General features: G+C 43.2%; 1 long non-coding RNA gene across 2 annotated transcripts in view; it reads left to right on the top strand.

Annotated features, from left to right (window-relative positions):
• Positions 1-18,256, top strand: part of LOC123634912 — a 51,577-nt gene that overhangs the window by 15,940 nt on the left and 17,381 nt on the right. The window contains exon 4 of one of the 2 annotated variants that reach the window (XR_006734004.1): positions 16,517-16,704. The exons of the other annotated variant lie outside the window; for it this stretch is intronic. This is a non-coding gene — a long non-coding RNA (uncharacterized LOC123634912). The remainder of the gene's footprint in view (positions 1-16,516; positions 16,705-18,256) is intronic. 2 annotated transcript variants of the gene reach the window in all.

Genomic DNA, 18,256 nt, shown 5'->3' with positions numbered 1-18,256 from the left:
CTCTTTCCATTGTCACTGGTGATGTTGTCAATGGTCTTTCCCCATCTGCCTTCGTGACTCCTTGGCCTCTTTAAATTAGTCATTTCTTTCTGGAAACTCTTTTCGTCTCATCTCAGTGACACTTCACATGGAGGGTGAATTTTTTGTTTCCTTCCACAGTAGGAAGGAAGGAAAGAAAGTACAATTAGGTTACATGGGGACCTAAACAGAAGGTTTGGGAACTGTGGCTTCTCCTCTCCTTTCTCATGTACCAGTTAATATGGTTTCTTGCCTCTGCATCTCTGTGTGTTCATTCTCCTCCTCCTCTCTGCACATGACAGTTTTCTGCCCGCATTTGGCTTTGTGTTACTGAATTCTGACTCTACAGTATTTTCAGTTTGACAGATTAATTTGCTTGAGGAACACCAAAGGAGCACCCCAAACGTGGCGCCGGGTACCGGCACGGCCCCTTTGGGCCCTCGGACTCGGAGCTTCTTTGGTTGGACTGGTGGGTCGTCCCGAGCGCCGTTTTTGGTTGATGGTCTTGGTTTACTCTGAGCCGGTTCTTTTCCTAGGAATTGTTGTTTGGGATCCTAACTTAGATTTGGAGGTGCATCCTAAAGGGTCTTCTCCCTTGTCTTTTTATCCTAAAATTAATCTCAGTTGGCTTTGCTGTGCATTTTTGAAAGAGGAAACTGAACTGTCTTGTTGGTAGATAAATGAGAGACTGAGCTCCTCAGCTCCGAAGAGAAGGGGCAACCTTACTCCTCCCAGCCTTGGGAGACCCGGGCGACCGGGGTCCCGGGTGGGAGTTGCCTGCGGCGATTCCCCGAGGCACGAGTGGCCCCATAGGGAACCCCCCACACACACATTAATTAAAAGAAGGCTCTTCCAGGAAACGCATATAAGAGCTGATCACTCGGCGTTTGGAGCCCTCTCGGAGGTGCTAGACCTCCGAGAGAGAAACCTGAGACACCTAAGAGGGTGGGAGCGACTCAGTGGTGAGACCTTGAGGAGCCCCACCCACAAGCAGCACACTCTGATCCACGACACCAAACCCCGTGTTACAGTTCGGTTGCTTCTTTTAAAGAAAAAATGGGACATCCTTTAAAATCGAGGAAAGACAAGGGAGAATGACCCCCATGGGGCACCGCAGTTGGTGTGTGGTACCTCTACTTGCAAGTAGTTCTGGAAATGAAAAGAGTCGAAGGCATGCCAGGTGTTGGTAGGGCTCCAGCTGGTTATAGCTAATGCTTGTGCACAAGTTTTTACGAAAGGGCAAATTACATCCAGGAAAATTCAGAGTTGAAACGGTCTACCTACCACCTATAGAGTTGAAGTGTCTCAAGCTATTTCTCTCTCTTCTTTTCTGGGTACTCTAAACCCTGCTAACTTTTTCTGTTGATGTCCAGATAACTCATTCTTTACGGCATTTACAATGGAAAGGCTACGTGGAGATCCTGATGCCAGTTATTGGTCAAAGGGGTATGAAAATATTTCCATTTTGGTCTTTTAACCCTAAAGGCAGATAGAGTTTACCTCCAGTGATTCAGTGTGTATAGAGAGGTACACAGGAGGTGTTTCTAAACGCACTGTCATGTAATGTTAACCGGAGTGTCAGGGACTCAGAGTTGTCCTTGAAGTTGTGGTTAGAAGAGCTTAAGGTGAAAGCTTCAGTTTTCCCTTCGTCTCGTCCATTTTTGTCCCACTCTTTACAAGCGAGCAGGTTATGTGTACATTATGTGGCTGTGACAAAGTTTGTGCCTGGGGAAAACGTTTGTAAATTATTAATTTTTGTGTAGTAATTTATTTTAAGCTGAAAAGTGAATGATGATTACAATCCAGAGAATCTGAAAACAGTCTTACTCTTTATGAATATTGCGTGTACTCAAGTGTACAGCCCCCCCCCAAAAAAAAAATTGTTCTGAGAACATTTAAATTGTTTCCAGACAGCTTAATCTTGATCCTCACGGAGAAAGCATGCTACTTCTTCATGTCATTGTTTGAGTTGCTGAGGACTGGCGCTTAGATTTGTTTGTTTGTTTTTTTTTCCTTTCTCTGTCTCTCTCTCTCTGAGCCTATACTCAGGTGATCTTATGTTGATATCAGATTCAGAAAACTTAAAATGAAGGCTTCAGGAGCAAAAATGTTCTGACCTTGCCTCGTCTGCCTGCATCTTGTACCAACCCCTCCCTGAAGCCAGCCATAAAAACCAGAATCCCTCTACCCAAGGCAGGTCGTACAGCCCAGAACCCCTGTTTTTCTGAAAGCTAGCCTCAAAACCCAAACTTAGTCTATGTAAAATGGCCATGAAGTAATTATCTGACCTGCTTTGTTCTTACTTTGTTTTACCATAAAACCCCATGCCAGAAAGGGCCTTGCCGCCCTGCGGCCCAGAAGGGAGGAAGGCACACTGGAGAGAGGCCGAGCAGAATCTAAATGTAAAAGCCTTGCTGGTTCTGCCACTTGGCCTGTTAGAATGACTGCACCCCCTTTTGGGCCAGTCATTTCTACTGCACTGGCCATGCTTTCAACATAAATAATGGGCAGTTTCCCCTGCACCTTTGAGTGTACGTTCTGAAGGTGTCCATGCATAAGTTTTATTCCTTTTTCCTAGTAACCTTCTCAGCAGTAAATTCTCAACAGGTCTTCACGGGGACCTTTTTGGGCCTTTGCTCCCCGACTTTGGGGACCAGAGAGACTTTGATCCCTGTGATGTCAATAAATTCTATTTTGGGACGTGACGTTTTGGAAGGATCTAACGAACTGCTGGGATGTTATAAAATGTCTACTACATTTATAACATTTAAAATTGATGTCATATTTGCTGACTAAGTCTTACTGAAGGACTTACTTGCTTTTCTCGGTAAAATTTACGAGTTTAACATTGAAAAGCCAGTAACTTAAACGATATTTTAATCCCTGTTCCATGTTACAGATCTAATTTACAGGGTACAAAAATGGCAAACAGAAAAGTAACTTAAACGAATAGCTGGAATCTACGTAAACTGCTAAGGTAAATGAATAGATAAGATAAAGTAGGTAAATACAAATGAATAAAATTTTCCTATATTTTAAAATCTTAAAGTCATTATGTTAATTTAAAAGAAATAATCATAAAATGTTTGGATCGTTTATAAGGTAAAAGACTACCACATTGGTTCTTAAACATAAGCTTAAAGCTTGTACCTTGTTGTCTTTGTATTTAGGAATGCCAATAAAATGGGCGACTAACACTTCAAAGTTACTTTAACTTCTTAGGTTTTTGTAAGAGTTGACATGATCATCTGTATATGTGTGTAATTCAAACTTGTAGATGAAAGGAAAATAATTCCATACACAATTTTTTAATGAAACTATCATAAGATATAAGTATTTTGTGAAAAGATGAATTTGTCTAATTCACTGATCTTTGAAACTAAACTTCAGTATGTCAGTGGTCATTAAAAATTAAGTGGATGTGAAAGTTAAAGGTCATAAAAGTTTGGTCATAGATGCCGTCTCTCTGACATATCTTGGCCAAAAGGGGGGACTTGCGAACTAAAGTAAAATTTTGAGGCTCACCCTCCCCCAACAGTGCCACAGCTGCCTATAACCTGCAAGCCGCTGCTTCCAGATGGCCCACCTCTTCAGGCCAAAGGGATGTGTACCTGCCACGTATTGATTTATGACTTTACCTAGAGGCCTCTTGGGCGTGGTTCGAGGTCATGAGTCTCAAATTTGGCTCAGATTAAATCTCTTTCAAATTATGTTACGGAGTTTGGTTTCTTTTCCATTGACAAGATTGATGCCTGGGCGTGGCGCTCGGGGAAGACTCAGGACCACCGAAGGAGCAGCCCGAACGTGGCCCCGGGTACCGGCACAGCCCCTTTGGGCCCTCTGACACCGAGCTTCTCCTTTGGTGGGACTGGTGGTTCGTCCCGAGCGCCGTTCTTGGTTGATGTTCTTGGTTTACTCTGAGCCGGTTCTTTTCCTAGGAATTGTTGTTTGGGATCCTAACTTAGATTTGGAGGTGCATCCTAAAGGGTCTTCTCCCTTGTCTTTTTATCCTAAAATTAATCTCAATTGGCTTTGCTGTGCATTTTTGAAAGAGGAAACTGAACTGTCTTGATGGTAGATAAATGAGAGACTGAGTTCCTCAGCTCCGAAGAGAAGGGGCAACTTTACTCCTCCCAGCCTTGGGAGACCCGGGCGACCGGGGTCCCGGGTGGGAGTTGCCTGCGGCGATTCCCCGAGGCGCGAGTGGCCCCATAGGGATCCCCCACACACGTTAATTAAAAGAAGGCTCTTCCAGGAAACGCATATAAGAGCTGATCACTCGGCGTTTGGAGCCCTCTCGGAGGTGCTAGACCTCTGAGAGAGAAACCTGAGACACCTAAGAGGGTGGGAGCGACTCAGTGGTGAGACCTTGAGGAGCCCCACCCACAAGCAGCACACTCTGATCCACGACACCAAACCCCGTGTTACAGTTCGGTTGCTTCTTTTAAAGAAAAAATGGGACATCCTTTAAAATCGAGGAAAGACAAGGGAGAATGACCCCCATGGGGCACCGCAGTTGGTGTGTGGTGCCTCTACTTGCAAGTAGTTCTGGAAATGAAAAGAGTCGAAGGCATGCCAGGTGCTGCTAGGGCTCCAGCTGGTTATAGCTAATGCTTGTGCACAAGTTTTTATGAAAGGGCAAATTACATCCAGGAAAATTCAGAGCCGAAACGGTTGACCTACTGCACTATAGAGTTGAAGTGTCTCGAGCTATTTCTCTCTCTTCTTTTCTGGGTACTCTAAACCCTGCTAACTTTTTCTGTTGATGTCCAGATAACTCATTCTTTATGGCATTTACAATAGAAAGGCTACGTGGAGATCGTGATGCCAGTTATTGGTCAAAGGGGCATGAAAATATTTCCGTTTTGGCCTTTTAACCCTAAAGGCAGATAGAGTTTACCTCCACTGATTCAGTGTCTATAGAGAGGTACACAGAAGGTGTTTGTAAACGCACTGTCATGTAATGTTAACCCGACCCTCAGGGACTCAGAGTTGTCCTATAAGTTGTTAGAAGAGCTTAAGGTGAGTGCTTCGGTTTTCCCTTGGTCTCATCCATTTTTGTCCCACTCTTTACAAGCGAGCTGGTTATGTGTACATTATGTGGCTGTAACAAAGTCTGTTCCTGGGGAAAAAGTTTCTAAATTATTAATTTTTGTGTAGTCATTTATTTTAAGATGAAAAGTGAATGATGATTACAACCCAGAGGATCTGAAAACAGTCTTACTCTTTATAAATATTTCCTGTACTCATGTACACCCCCCCCCAAAAAAAATTGTTCTGAGACCATTTGGATTCTTTTCCAAACAGCTTAATCTTGATCCTCATGGAAAAAGCATGCTACTTCTTTGCATCATTGTTTGATTTGCTGAGGACTGGTGCTGAGAGGTTTTTTTTTTCCCCCCTCCCTCTCTGTCTCTCTCTCTCTGTCAGTCTACACTCAGGTGATCTTATGTTGATATGGGATTCAGAAAACTTAAAACGAAGCCTTCAGGAGCAAAAATGTTCTGACCTTGCTTTGTCTGCCTGCCTCTTGTACCAATGCCTCCCTGAAGTCGGCCATAAAAACCAGAATCCCTCTACCCAAGGCAGGTCATACAGCCCAGAACCCCTTTTTTTCTGAAAGCTAGCCTTAAAACCCAAACTTAGTCTATGTAAAATGGCCATGAAGTAATTATCTGACCTGCTTTGTTCTTACTTTGTTTTACCTTAAAACCCCGTGCCAGAAAGGGCCTTGCCACCCTGCAGCCCAGAAGGGAGGAAGGCACACTGGAGAGAGGCCAAGCAGAATCTAAATGTAAAAGCCTTGCTGGTTCTGCCGATCGGCCTGTTAGAATGAGTGCACCCACTTTTGGGCCAGTCATTTCTACTGCGCTGTCCATGCTTTAAACATAAATAATGGACGGTTTTGAGTGTTCGTTCTGAAGGTGTCCTTGCATAAGTTTTAATCCTTTGTCCTAGTTAATCTTCATGGCAGTAAATTCTCAACAGGTCTTCATGGGGACCTTTTGGGGGCCATTGCTCCCAGACTTTGGGAGCCAGAGACACTTTGATCCCTGTGATATCAATAAATTTTGTTTGGGGACATGACGTTTTGGAGGGATCTAACGAACTAATGGGATGTTCTAAAAAGTCTACTACGTTCATAACATTTAAAAATGATGTCTCATTTGTTTACTAAGTCTTATTGAAGTACTTACTTGCTTTTCTCAGTAAGATTTACGAGTTTAAGATTGAAAAGCCAAGGCCAGGCACGGTGGCTCACGCCTGTAATCCTAGCCCTCTGGGAGGCCGAGGTGGGTGGATTGCTTGAGGTCAGGAGTTGCAGACCAGCCTGAGTGAGACCCCGTCTCTACTAAAAATAGAAATAAATTATCTGAACAAATAAAAATATATATAGAAAAAATTAGCCAGGCATAGTGGCACATGCCTGTAGTCCCAGCTACTCGGGAGGCTGAGGCAGTAGGATCGCTTAAGCCCAGGAGTTTGAGGTTGCTCTTAGCTAGGCTGATGCCACAGCACTCACTCTAGCCCGGGCAACAAAGTGAGACTCTGTCTCAAAAAAAAAAAAAAAAGATTGAAAGGCCAGTAACTTAAACTATATTTTAATCCCTGTTCCATGTTACAGATCTAATTTACAGGGTACAAAAATGGCAAACAGAAAAGTAATTTAAACGAATAGCTGGAATCTAAGTAAACTGCTAAGGTAAATGAATAGATAAGATAAAGTAGGTAAATACAAATGAATAAAATTTTCCTATAATTGAAAATCTTAAAGTCATTATGTTAATATAAAAGAGATAATCAGAAAATGTTTGGCTCGTTTGTAAGGTAAAAGACTACAACATTGGTTCTTAAACATAAGTTTAAAGCTTATACCCTGTTATCTTTGTATTTAGGAATGCCAATGAAATGGGTGACTAATGCTTCAAAGTTACTTTAACTTCCTAGGTTTTTCTAAGAGTTGATGTGATCATCTGTATATGTGTGTAATTAAAACTTGTAGACGAAAGGAAAATAATTCCATACAAAACTTTTTAATGAAAATACCATAAGATACAAGTATTTTGTGAAAAGATGATTTTGTCTAATTCACTGATCTTTGAAACTAAACTTCAATATGTCAGTGGTCATAGGAAATTAAGTGGATATAAAAGTTAAAGGTCATAAAAGTTTGGCCATATATGCTGTCCCTCTGACATATCTTGGCCAAAAGGGGGGGACTTGTGAACTAAAATAAAATTTAGAGGCTTCCCCCCACACACATACACCACTGCCGCCACCTATAACCTGCGATCCCCTGCCTGCTTCGAGATGGCCCACCTCTTTGGGCCAAACCGATATGTGCCTCCCACGTATTGATTTATGACTTTACCTATGACCCCTGTCTCCGTGAAATGTATAAAACCAAAGTACAACATACCAGCCACAGCGAGTCCACTTGCTCAAGGCCTCTTGGGCGTGGCTTGGGGGTCATAAAGCCTCAAATTTGGCTCGGATTAAATCTCCTTCAAATTATGTTACGGAGTTTGGTTTCTTTTCCATTGACAAGATTGACGCCCGGGCGCTGGGCTCGGAGAAGACTCAGGACCACCAAAGGAGCAGCCCGAACTTGGCGCTGGGTACTGGCACGGCCCCTTTGGGCCTTCCAACTCGGAGCTTCTCCTTTGGTGGGACTGGTGGGTCGTCCCACGTGCCGTTTTTGGTTGATGTTCTTGGTTTACTCTGAGCCGGTTCTTTTCCTAGGAATTGTTGTTTGGGATCCTAACTTAGATTTGGAGGTGCATCCTAAAGGGTCTTCTCCCTTGTCTTTTTATCCTAAAATTAATCTCATTTGGCTTTGCTGTGCATTTTTGAAAGAGGAAACTGAACTGTCTTGATGGTAGATAAATGAGAGACTGAGTTCCTCAGCTCCGAAGAGAAGGGGCAACTTTACTCCTCCCAGCCTTGGGAGACCCGGGCGACCGGGGTCCCGGGTGGGAGTTGCCTGGGGCGATTCCCCGAGGCGCGAGTGGCCCCATAGGGAACCCCCACACACGTTAATTAAAAGAAGGCTCTACCAGGAAACGCATATAAGAGCTGATCACTCGGCGTTTGGAGCCCTCTCGGAGGTACTAGATCTCCGAGAGAGAAACCTGAGACACCTAAGAGGGTGGGAGCGACTCAGTGGTGAGACCTTGAGGAGCCCCACCCACAAGCAGCACACTCTGATCCACGACACCAAACCCCGTGTTACAGTTCGGTTGCTTCTTTTAAAGAAAAAATGGGACATCCTTTAAAATCGAGGAAAGACAAGGGAGAATGACCCCCATGGGGCACCGCAGTTGGTGTGTGGTGCCTCTACTTTGCAAGTAGTTCTGGAAATGAAAAGAGTGGAAGGCATGCCAGGTGTTGGTAGTGCTCCAGCTGGTTATAGCTAATGCTTGTGCACAAGTTTTTACGAAAGGGCAAATTACATCCAGGAAAATTCAGAGCCGAAACGGTCGACCTACCGCGCTATAGAGTTGAAGTGTCTCGAGCTATTTCTCTCTCTTCTGGCTAGTCTAAACCCTGCTAAGTTTTTCTGTTGATGTCCAGACAACTCACTGTTTACGGCATTTACAATGGAAAGGCTACGTGGAGATCCTGATGCCAGTTATTGGTCAAAGGGGTATGAAAATATTTCCGTTTTGGTCTTTTAACCCTAAAGGCAGATAGTGTTTACCTCCACTGATTCAGCATCTATAGAGAGGTACACAGAAGGTGTTTGTAAACGCACTGTCATGTAATGTTAACCCGACCCTCAGGGACTCAGAGTTGTCCTATAAGTTGTTAGAAGAGCTTAAGGTGAGTGCTTCGGTTTCCCTTGGTCTTGTCCATTTTCGTCCCACTGTTTAGAAGCGAGCCGGTTATGTGTACATTGTGGGGGTGTGACAAAGTTTGTGCCTGGGGAAAACGTTTGTAAATTATTAATTTTTGTGTAGTCATTTATTTTAAGATGAAAAGTGAATGATGATTACAATGCAGAGAATCTCAAAACAGTGTTACTCTTTATGAATATTGCGTGTACTCAAGTGTACAGCCCCCCCAAAAAAAAAATTGTTTGGAGAACATTTAGATTGTTTTCCAGACAGCTTAATCTTGATCCTCACGGAGAAAGCATGCTACTTCTTTGTGTCATTGTTTGAGTTGCTGAGGACTGGTGCTTAGAGTTGTTTTTTTTTCCCTCTCTCTCTCTGAGCCTACACTCAGGTGATCTTATGTTGATATGGTATTCATAAAACTTAACTTAAAACGAAGGCTTCAGGAGCAAAAACATTCTGAGCTTGCCTTGTCTGGCTGCCTGTTTTACCAATCCCTCCCTGAAGCCAGCCATAAAAACCAGAATCCTTCTACCCAAGGCAGGTCGTACAACCCAGAACCCCTATTTTTCTGAAAGCTAGCCTCAAAACCCAAACTTAGTCTATGTAAAATGGCCATGAAGTAATTGTCTGACCTGGTTTGTTCTTACTTTGTTTTACTGTAAAACCCCATGCCAGAAAGGGCCTTGCCGCCCAGAAGGGAGGAAGGCACACTGGAGAGAGGCCGAGCAGAATCTAAATGTAAAAGCCTTGCTGGTTCTGCCACTCGGCCTGTTAGAATGAGCGTACCCCCTTTTGGGCCAGTCATTTCTACTGCACTGTCCATGCATTCCACATAAATAATGGACAGTTTCCCCTGCACCTTTGAGTGTTCGTTCTGAAGGTGTGCATGCGTAAGTTTTAATCCTTTCTCCTAGTAACCTTCTCGGCAGTAAATTCTCAACAGGTCTTCACGGGGACCTTTTTGGGCCTTGCTCCCAGACTTTGGGGACCAGAGACACTTTGATCCCTGTGATGTCAATAAATTCTGTTTTGGGACGTGACGTTTTGGAAGGATCTAACGAACTGATGGGATGTTCTAAAACGTCTACTACGTTTATAACATTTAAAAGTGATGTCATATTTGTTTACTAATTCTTACTGAAGGACTTACTTGCTTTTCTCGGTAAAATTTACGAGTTTAACATTGAAAAGCCAGTAACTTAAATGATATTTTTCTCCTTGTTCCATGTTACAGATCTAATTTACAGGGTACAAAAATGGCAAACAGAAAAGTAACTTAAACGAATAGCTGGAATCTACGTAAACTGCTAAGGTAAATGAATAGATAAGATAAAGTAGGTAAATACAAATGAATAAAATTTTCCTATATTTTAAAATCTTGAAGTCATTAAATTAACTTAAAAGAGATACTCATAAAATGTTTGGATCATTTATAAGGTAAAAGACTACAACATTGGTTCTTAAACATAAGCTTAAAGCTTATACCTTGTTATCTTTGTAGTTAGAAATGCCAATGGGCCAATTCAAAATGGGCGACTAACACTTCAAAGTTACTTTAACTTTCTAGGTTTTTCTAAGAGTTGACGGGATCATCTGTATATGTATGTAATTAAAACTTGTAGATGAAAGGAAAATAATTCCATACACAATTTTTTAATGAAAATATCATAAGATATAGTATTTTGTGAAAAGATGATTTTGTCTAATTCACTGATCTTTGAAACTAAACTTCAGTATGTCAATGGTCATTAAAAATTAAGTGGATGTGAAAGTTAAAGGTCATAAAAGTTTGGCCGTAGATGCCATCTCTCTGACATATCTTGGCCAAAAGTGGTACTTGCTAACTAAAATAAAATTTTGATGCTCACCCTCCCCCAACACTGCCACCACTGCCTATAACCTGCAAGCCCCTTGTTCCAGATGGCCCACCTCTTCAGGCCAAAGGGATGTGTACCTGCCACGTATTGATTTATGACTTTACCTAGAGGCCTCTTGGGCGTGGTTCGAGGTCATGAGTCTCAAATTTGGCTCAGATTAAATCTCTTTCAAATTATGTTACGGAGTTTGGTTTCTTTTCCATTGACAAGATTGACGCCTGGGCGTGGGGCTCGGGGAAGACTCAGGACCACCGAAGGAGCAGCCCGAACACGGCGCCGGGTACCGGCACGGCCCCTTTAGGCCCTCCGACTCGGAGCTTCTCCTTTGGTGGGGGACTGGTGTGTCGTCCCGAGCGCCATTTTTGGTTGATGGTCTTGGTTTACTCTGGACCGGTTCTTTTCCTAGGAATTGTTGTTTGGGATCCTAACTTAGATTTGGAGGTGCATCCTAAAGGGTCTTCTCCCTTGTCTTTTTATCCTAAAATTAATCTCAATTGGCTTTGCTGTGCATTTTTGAAAGAGGAAACTGAACTGTCTTTTTGGTAGATAAATGAGAGACTGAGTTCCTCAGCTCCGAAGAGAAGGGGCAACCTTACTCCTCCCAGCCTTGGGAGACCCGGGCGACCGGGGTCCCGGGTGACCGGGGTCCCGGGTGGGAGTTGCCTGGGGCGATTCCCTGAGGCGCGAGTGGCCCCATAGGGAACCCCCCCACACACACATTAATTAAAAGAAGGCTCTTCCAGGAAACGCATATAAGAGCTGATCACTCGGCGTTTGGAGCCCTCTCGGAGGTGCTAGACCTCCGAGAGAGAAACCTGAGACACCTAAGAGGGTGGGAGCGACTCAGTGGTGAGACCTTGAGGAGCCCCACCCACAAGCAGCACACTCTGATCCACGACACCAAACCCCGTGTTACAGTTCGGTTGCTTCTTTTAAAGAAAAAATGGGACATCCTTTAAAATCGAGGAAAGACAAGGGAGAATGACCCCCATGGGGCACCGCAGTTGGTGTGTGGTGCCTCTACTTGCAAGTAGTTCTGGAAGTGAAAAGAGTGGAAGGCATGCCAGGTGTTGCTAGGGCTCCAGCTGGTTATAGCTAATGCTTGTGCACAAGTTTTTACAAAAGGGCAAGTTACATCCAGGAAAATTCAGAGCCGAAACGGTCGACCTACCGCACTATAGATTTCAAGTGTCTCGAGCTATTTCTCTCTCTTCTTTTCTGGCTACTCTAAACCCTGCTAAGTTTTTCTGTTGATGTCCAGATAACTCATTCTTTATGGCATTTACAATGGAAAGGCTTCGTGGAGATCCTGATGCCATTTATTGGTCAAAGGTTTATGAAAATATTTCCGTTTTCGTCTTTTAACCCTAACGGCAGATAGAGTTTACCTCCACTGATTCAGCGTCTATAGAGAGGTACACAGAAGGTGTTTGTAAATGCACTGTCATGTAATGTTAACCCGACCCTCAGGGACTCAGAGTTGTCCTACAAGTTGTGGTTAGAAGAGCTTAAATTGAAAGCTTCTGTTTTCCCTTGGTCTCGTCCATTTTTGTCCCACTCTTTACAAGCGAGCCAGTTATGTGTACATTATGTGGCTGTAACAAAGTTTGTGCCTGGGGAAAACGTTTGTAAATTATTAATTTTTGTGTAGTCATTTATTTTAAGATGAAAAGTGAATGATGATTACAGTCTAGAGGATCTGAAAACAGTCTTACTCTTTATAAATATTGCGGGTACTCAAGTACACCCCCCCCAAAAAAAGAATTGTTCTGAGACCATTTCGATTCTTTTCCAGACAACTTAATCTTGATCCTCATGCAAAAAGCATGCTACTTCTTTGTAGCATTGTTTGAGGTGCTGGGGACTGGCACTGAGAATTTTTTTTTTTTTCTCTCTCTCTCAGTCTACACTCAGGTGATCTTATGTTGATATGGGATTCAGAAAACTTAAAACGAATGCTTCAGCAGCAAAAATGTTGTGACCTTGCCTCGTGTGCTTGCTTATACCAATCCCTCCCTGAAGCTGGCCATAAAAACCAGAACCCCTTTTTTTTGAAAGTGTTAAAGCTGGTTCCCCTCATCCCCAGGAACAGAAAGACAGAGTCACTGAGGCTGCAAAAAGGCAAAGGAGTTTTATTGACTAGCTTGAGCTGGGGTCCAAGCCCTGAGCACCAACGCAGTGGTCTCTTTCCCTGGGCAGGGACCCTGCTCAGGGGGGGGTGAATGTCTTTTGTACTTTTCAGCAGATTACATGCACAGGGTATACCATCCCCCCTCCCTCCCTCCCTTAATTCATTTGCTCCTTCAAAAGTGGCTGATTGTCTTGGCTCCTGATTGGTTGGTTTTCAAGCCGTGGGACTGGCTTTTGATTGGTTGGTTTTTAAGTTGCAGGACCGGCTTCTGATTACGCCTTGCCCTTCTTATCTGGTTAATTGGTTGGAAGGCCCAGGGACTCTGTAGCCCTTTATCAGGAAGTAACTTACAGTTATCTCCCCCCCCCCCCCCCCCCCCCCGGCCTGTCGAGTCCATCTCGGCTTCACTTAAGCTAGGTCAGCAAGCCATATTTACAGAAGCAATTAGCATCCGTTAGAATCAAGGAGAGCACACTTTTTTTTTTTAAACAACTCCTGTTCTTCAAAAGCTAGACTTAAAACCCAAACTTAGTCTATGTAAAATGGCCCTGAAGTAATTATCTGACCTGCTTTGTTCTTTCTTTGTTTTACCATAAAACCCCGTGCCAGAAAGGGCAGAGGCCAAGCAGATTCTAAATGTAAAAACCTTGCTGGTTGTGCCACTCGGCCTGTTAGAATGAACGCACCCACTTTTGGGCCAGTCATTTCTACTGCACTGTCCATGCTTTCCACATAAATAATGGACAGTTTCCCCTGCACCTTTGAGTGTTCGTTCTGAAGGTGTGCATGCATAAGTTTCATTCCTTTCTCCTAGTAATCTTCTTGGCAGTAAATTCTCAACATGTCTTCACGGGGACATTTTGGGGGCATTTGCTCTCAGACTTTGGGGACCAGAGACACTTTGATGTCAATAAATTCTGTTTCGGGATGTGACATTTTGGAAGGATCTAATGAACTAATGGGATGTTCTAAAACATCTACTACATTTATAGCATTTTAAAGTGATGTCATATTTGTTTACTAAGTCTTACTGAAGGACTTACTTGCTTTTTTTGGTAAGATTTGCAAGTTTAAGATTGAAAAGCCAATAACTTAAACTATATTTTAATCCCTGTTCTGTGTTACAGATCTAATTTACAGGGTACAAAAATGGCAAACAGAAAAGTAACTTAAATGAATAGGTGGAATCTAAGTAAACTGCTAAGGTAAATGAATAGATAAGATAAAGTAGGTAAATACAAATGAATAAAATTTTCCTATAATTGAGAATCTTAAAGTCATTATGTTAATTTGAAAGAGATAATCATAAAATGTTTGGATCGTTTATAAGGTAAAATACTACAACATTAGTTCTTAAACATAAGTTTAAAGCTTATACCTTGTTATCTTTGTATTTAGGAATGCCAATAAAATGGGCGACGTTAACACTTCAAAGTTACTTTAACTTTCTAGGTTTTTCTAAGAGTTGACGTGATCATCTGTATATGTATGTAATTAAAACTTGTAGATGAAAATAATTCCATACAAAATTTTTTAATGAAAATATCATAAGATATAAGTATTTTGTGAAAAGATGATTTTGTCTAATTCACTGATCTTTGAAAGTAAACTTCAATATGTCAATGGTCATTAAAAATTAAGTGGATGTGAAAGTTAAAGGTCATAAAGGTTTTGCCATAGATGCCATCTCTCTGACGTATCTTGGCCAAAACGGGGGGACTTGCGAACTAAAGTAAAGTTTTGAGGCTCAACCCCCCCTGACACACACCGCTGCTGCCGCCTATAACCTGTGAGCTCCCGCCCGCTTCCAGATGGCCCACCTCTTTGGGCCAAACCGATGTGTGCCTCCCACATATTGATTTATGACTTTACCTATGACCCCTGTCTCCCTGAAATGTATAAAACCAAAGTAGAACATACCGGCCACAGCGAGTCCACTTGCTCAAGGCCTCTTGGGCATGGTTCCGGGTCATGAGCCTCAAATTTGGCTCAGATTAAATCTCTTTCATATTATGTTACAGAGTTTGGTTTGTTTTCTGTTGACGAGATTGACGCCCGGGCGTGGGGCTCGGGGCTCAGGGAACGAAGTCGGCACCGAGTACCGGCATGGCCCCTTTGGACCTTCTGACTCCGAGCTTCTTCTCCAGTGGGACTGGTGGGTCGTCCCGAGCACCGTTTTTGTTTGATGGTTCTGAGCTGGTTCTTTTCCTAGGAATTGTTTGGGATCCTAACTTAGATTTGGAGGTGCATCCTAAAGGGTCTTCTCCCTTGTCTTTTTATCCTAAAATTAAGTTTCTTTTGTTTACAAGGATTTTATGGTATTTGCTACCATAGCCTAAATGGACTAAGATAGTATCTTTCTAGCTTCATTTCCTATTATATATCTTCTTTCTTGCATTCTTCCACGCTATGTGACGGTAATCCTGCTTCCTACAATGCATCCTAATTCCTTAGCACTTTGTACTCACATTCACAGTGCAGCATTCTTTCTCTTCCCAAAATGATCTAGATAAATCCTATTTGTCTTTCAGGCCCAGCCCAAATGACACTTTGGGGCCCTAAATACCCAAATAGGAGTAACATAACTCCTCCCTCATTACTTATACTTTTATTAAAAACCAAAGGGCTTACACTTCAAAAACCTAGCTAGTTCATGTCTTAGGGAGGATGGCTTGTTATTCTGAATAGAGTATCATTATATCTCACTAAAATTTCTTTTTGCACCAAAAATAAGATTCTCAAAGTCACTCTGAGTAGTCCAGTTGCCTCAAATTTCAATTTAAGATTATACTTGTCAGGAGGGAAAATGAGACCATAAAGTAAATCATTCAATCACCTAGTTGGCCTCAGCACTAGGAATAGGAGGACTAAGGCACAGCTGCTGCCCATAGGAACTCATATTCCACAAAGAGAAAGAGGTCAGCACACAATAACAGGGTGATGGGCTGTGAAAGCCAAGGAGACAGACACAGGAAAATGACAACCTAAAAATGCAGGAGCCAGTGAGTTAGGGAAAGTTCATAGATTAAACGATTTTATAGTAATCTATTTTCCTAAAGAACAGATGGAGGGAAAATAGGAAATGACTAACATTCTATGAGAATATGATTATTGACTAGAATGTCTGTCCCTCTGGGAGACCAACATTTAGCTTGTTGCATATTATGGAGCAATGTTTTTAATAAATGTACAGCAAACCACGTGTAATCCAACTCAATGAAAAAAAAACCAACTGAAATCTCAAGCTATTTTGAAACAGGAAGGAGAAAATTTGCAAATATAAGGTTTTCCCAGCTAAAGCAGAGAAGGCAAAACATACGCACCCTTTGGAAGGTATTAAAGAGGCTGTCACAATCTGACTGCAAAGCAAGGTCATTGTCAGTTCTCAAATGCCCTTGGTCTCTGCCTCCAAGAAAAAAAAAAATCATTTTTTTTCTAAGTTACAATATTCAAGCCTGTAAATAAATATTTTTAAATTTCCGAAGCTGTATCTCCCCACTAAAAGATGCTCAAAATTAAAAAAAAATAAATCAAAATATTTTTTAGCTACTTTTGTCAAAAAGCTAAATATTTTGTAAGGTCTCAGTATGCATGTCGGCCCTCTCTTTATCACGCTGTAACACACCATCTCTTGGGTTTTGCCGTGACAGTAGGTAACAAGGCTTCCAGGCTCTCTTCAACGCCTCCAAGCTCCCCTTTCTCCAAACACAAAAGGAAGATGAAAACTACAAATCCCCATCTGCCCACCCTGCAGTTCCTGGGAAGAGACAGTCCTCAAATTGTTCCTGCTTAGACCCCTGAAGCCTGGAGAAGGAGATGGGGACAGGTGTGGCAGCGGGTGAGGAAGGACGTCCAATGAGGGGACAGACTCGAGAAGGGACATGGAGAGGAGGGGTCAATGGAGATAAAACAGTGAGGGGGATGAGAAGGAAGAGCAAAAAAACAGGGAGAAAGGAGTGAGGATCACAGAAGAGAGAGAAAGATAAAATGGAAGAGAAAAAGAAGAAAGGGTCAGGGTTAAAGGACGGGGAGACGGTGGCAAAGAGAACGTGGAAAGGCTGTCACTGGGAAGGGAGGTTAAGGCGGTGCCACCTACAGGGCTTTACCCCAGCAGGTGAATGGGCTGCACGGGGAAGGGGGAACTGGACACCGAGCGGATGGTAGCAAGGGGCTCTGGGCGAAGGCACGAGCCTGAGGGGGATGCCTGAGCCAGGGTGCGACAGGCACGCGGGGGCGGAGGCGGCTGCGGCTTGGGTGGGCCCTGCTCCCTCACCGTGGCTGAGCCGGCCTGATCCTCGGGCGCAGCCTCGGCCTCTTTCCCTCAGAAGCCGGAAGTGCTGCGACCACAGCCGGCAGTGGAGCGCAGACTCCGCCTTGCTAGAGCCGCGCCTGCGCGTTCCTGTTTCTGTTGCTGGGTCCTGGGGTCTGTGTCACTGAGCAGCCGGCAGAGGGCAGGCTTCTAATTGTTGAAGGCCCCGGAGTGTCTGAGCATGTCCAAGGGGGTTGTTGGGGACCTGTCACCTGGACGCTGCTTGGTGAAGCCTGGGGGACTCCAGGGGACTGCCACAGTGGGTATGGGGAGCAGCCCTGCTCCGATGGCCAAGAAGATGAGGAGCCTGATCTAAGACCAGGAGGGAACACTGGGTACCGACTCCCCGCGCAGGCATCTTCCATCCCATCCCTCCATCCCCCCCCCCCGCCTGTGAGAAACTGGAAACCGCATATATTGCTGATGAGAGTGAAAATGGTGCAGCTATTGTTGAAACACTTTGGTGGTTCCTCAAAAGGTTAAGCATAGAATTACCGTATGATCCAGCAAGTCCAATTACAGGTGTGTAACCAAAAGAATTCAGAACAGAGATTCAAACTTACATTTGCATACTAATGTTCATAGCAACGGTATTCATGCTAACCAAAAGGCAGAAACAACCTAAATGTCCATCAACAGATGATAAATGGATAAAGAAAATGTGGCAAGTACACACAGAGGAATATTACTCAGCCATGAAAAGGAATGGAGTTATATGACACCTGCTACAGCATGGGTGAATCTTGGAAGCATCATGATAAATGAAATAAGCCAGGCATAAAAGGACAAATACCATATGATTCCACTTCTTTGAAATATCTAGAATAGGCAGATTCATACAGACAAAGTATGTTAGAGGTTACCCGGGGCTGAGGGCAGGGGAAATGGGAGTTATCGCCTAATGGTTACAGAGCTTCCGCTTGGTATGATGATCATATATATTGATGATGGTTGCACAGCATTGTGAATTTACTTAACGCCAGTGAACTACACTTACAAATGGTTACAGTGGCAAATTGTGTATATCAGAAGAAAAATAGGTTTAAAGTGAAATACTTTTTAAGATACATAAAAGCTGAAA

This window comes from Lemur catta, chromosome 3, assembly GCF_020740605.2.
Source record: "Lemur catta isolate mLemCat1 chromosome 3, mLemCat1.pri, whole genome shotgun sequence".
Lineage (NCBI taxonomy): Eukaryota > Metazoa > Chordata > Mammalia > Primates > Lemuridae > Lemur > Lemur catta.
Note: the sequence above shows the minus strand (reverse complement) of the source record. Positions and strands in the feature narration are given on the sequence as shown.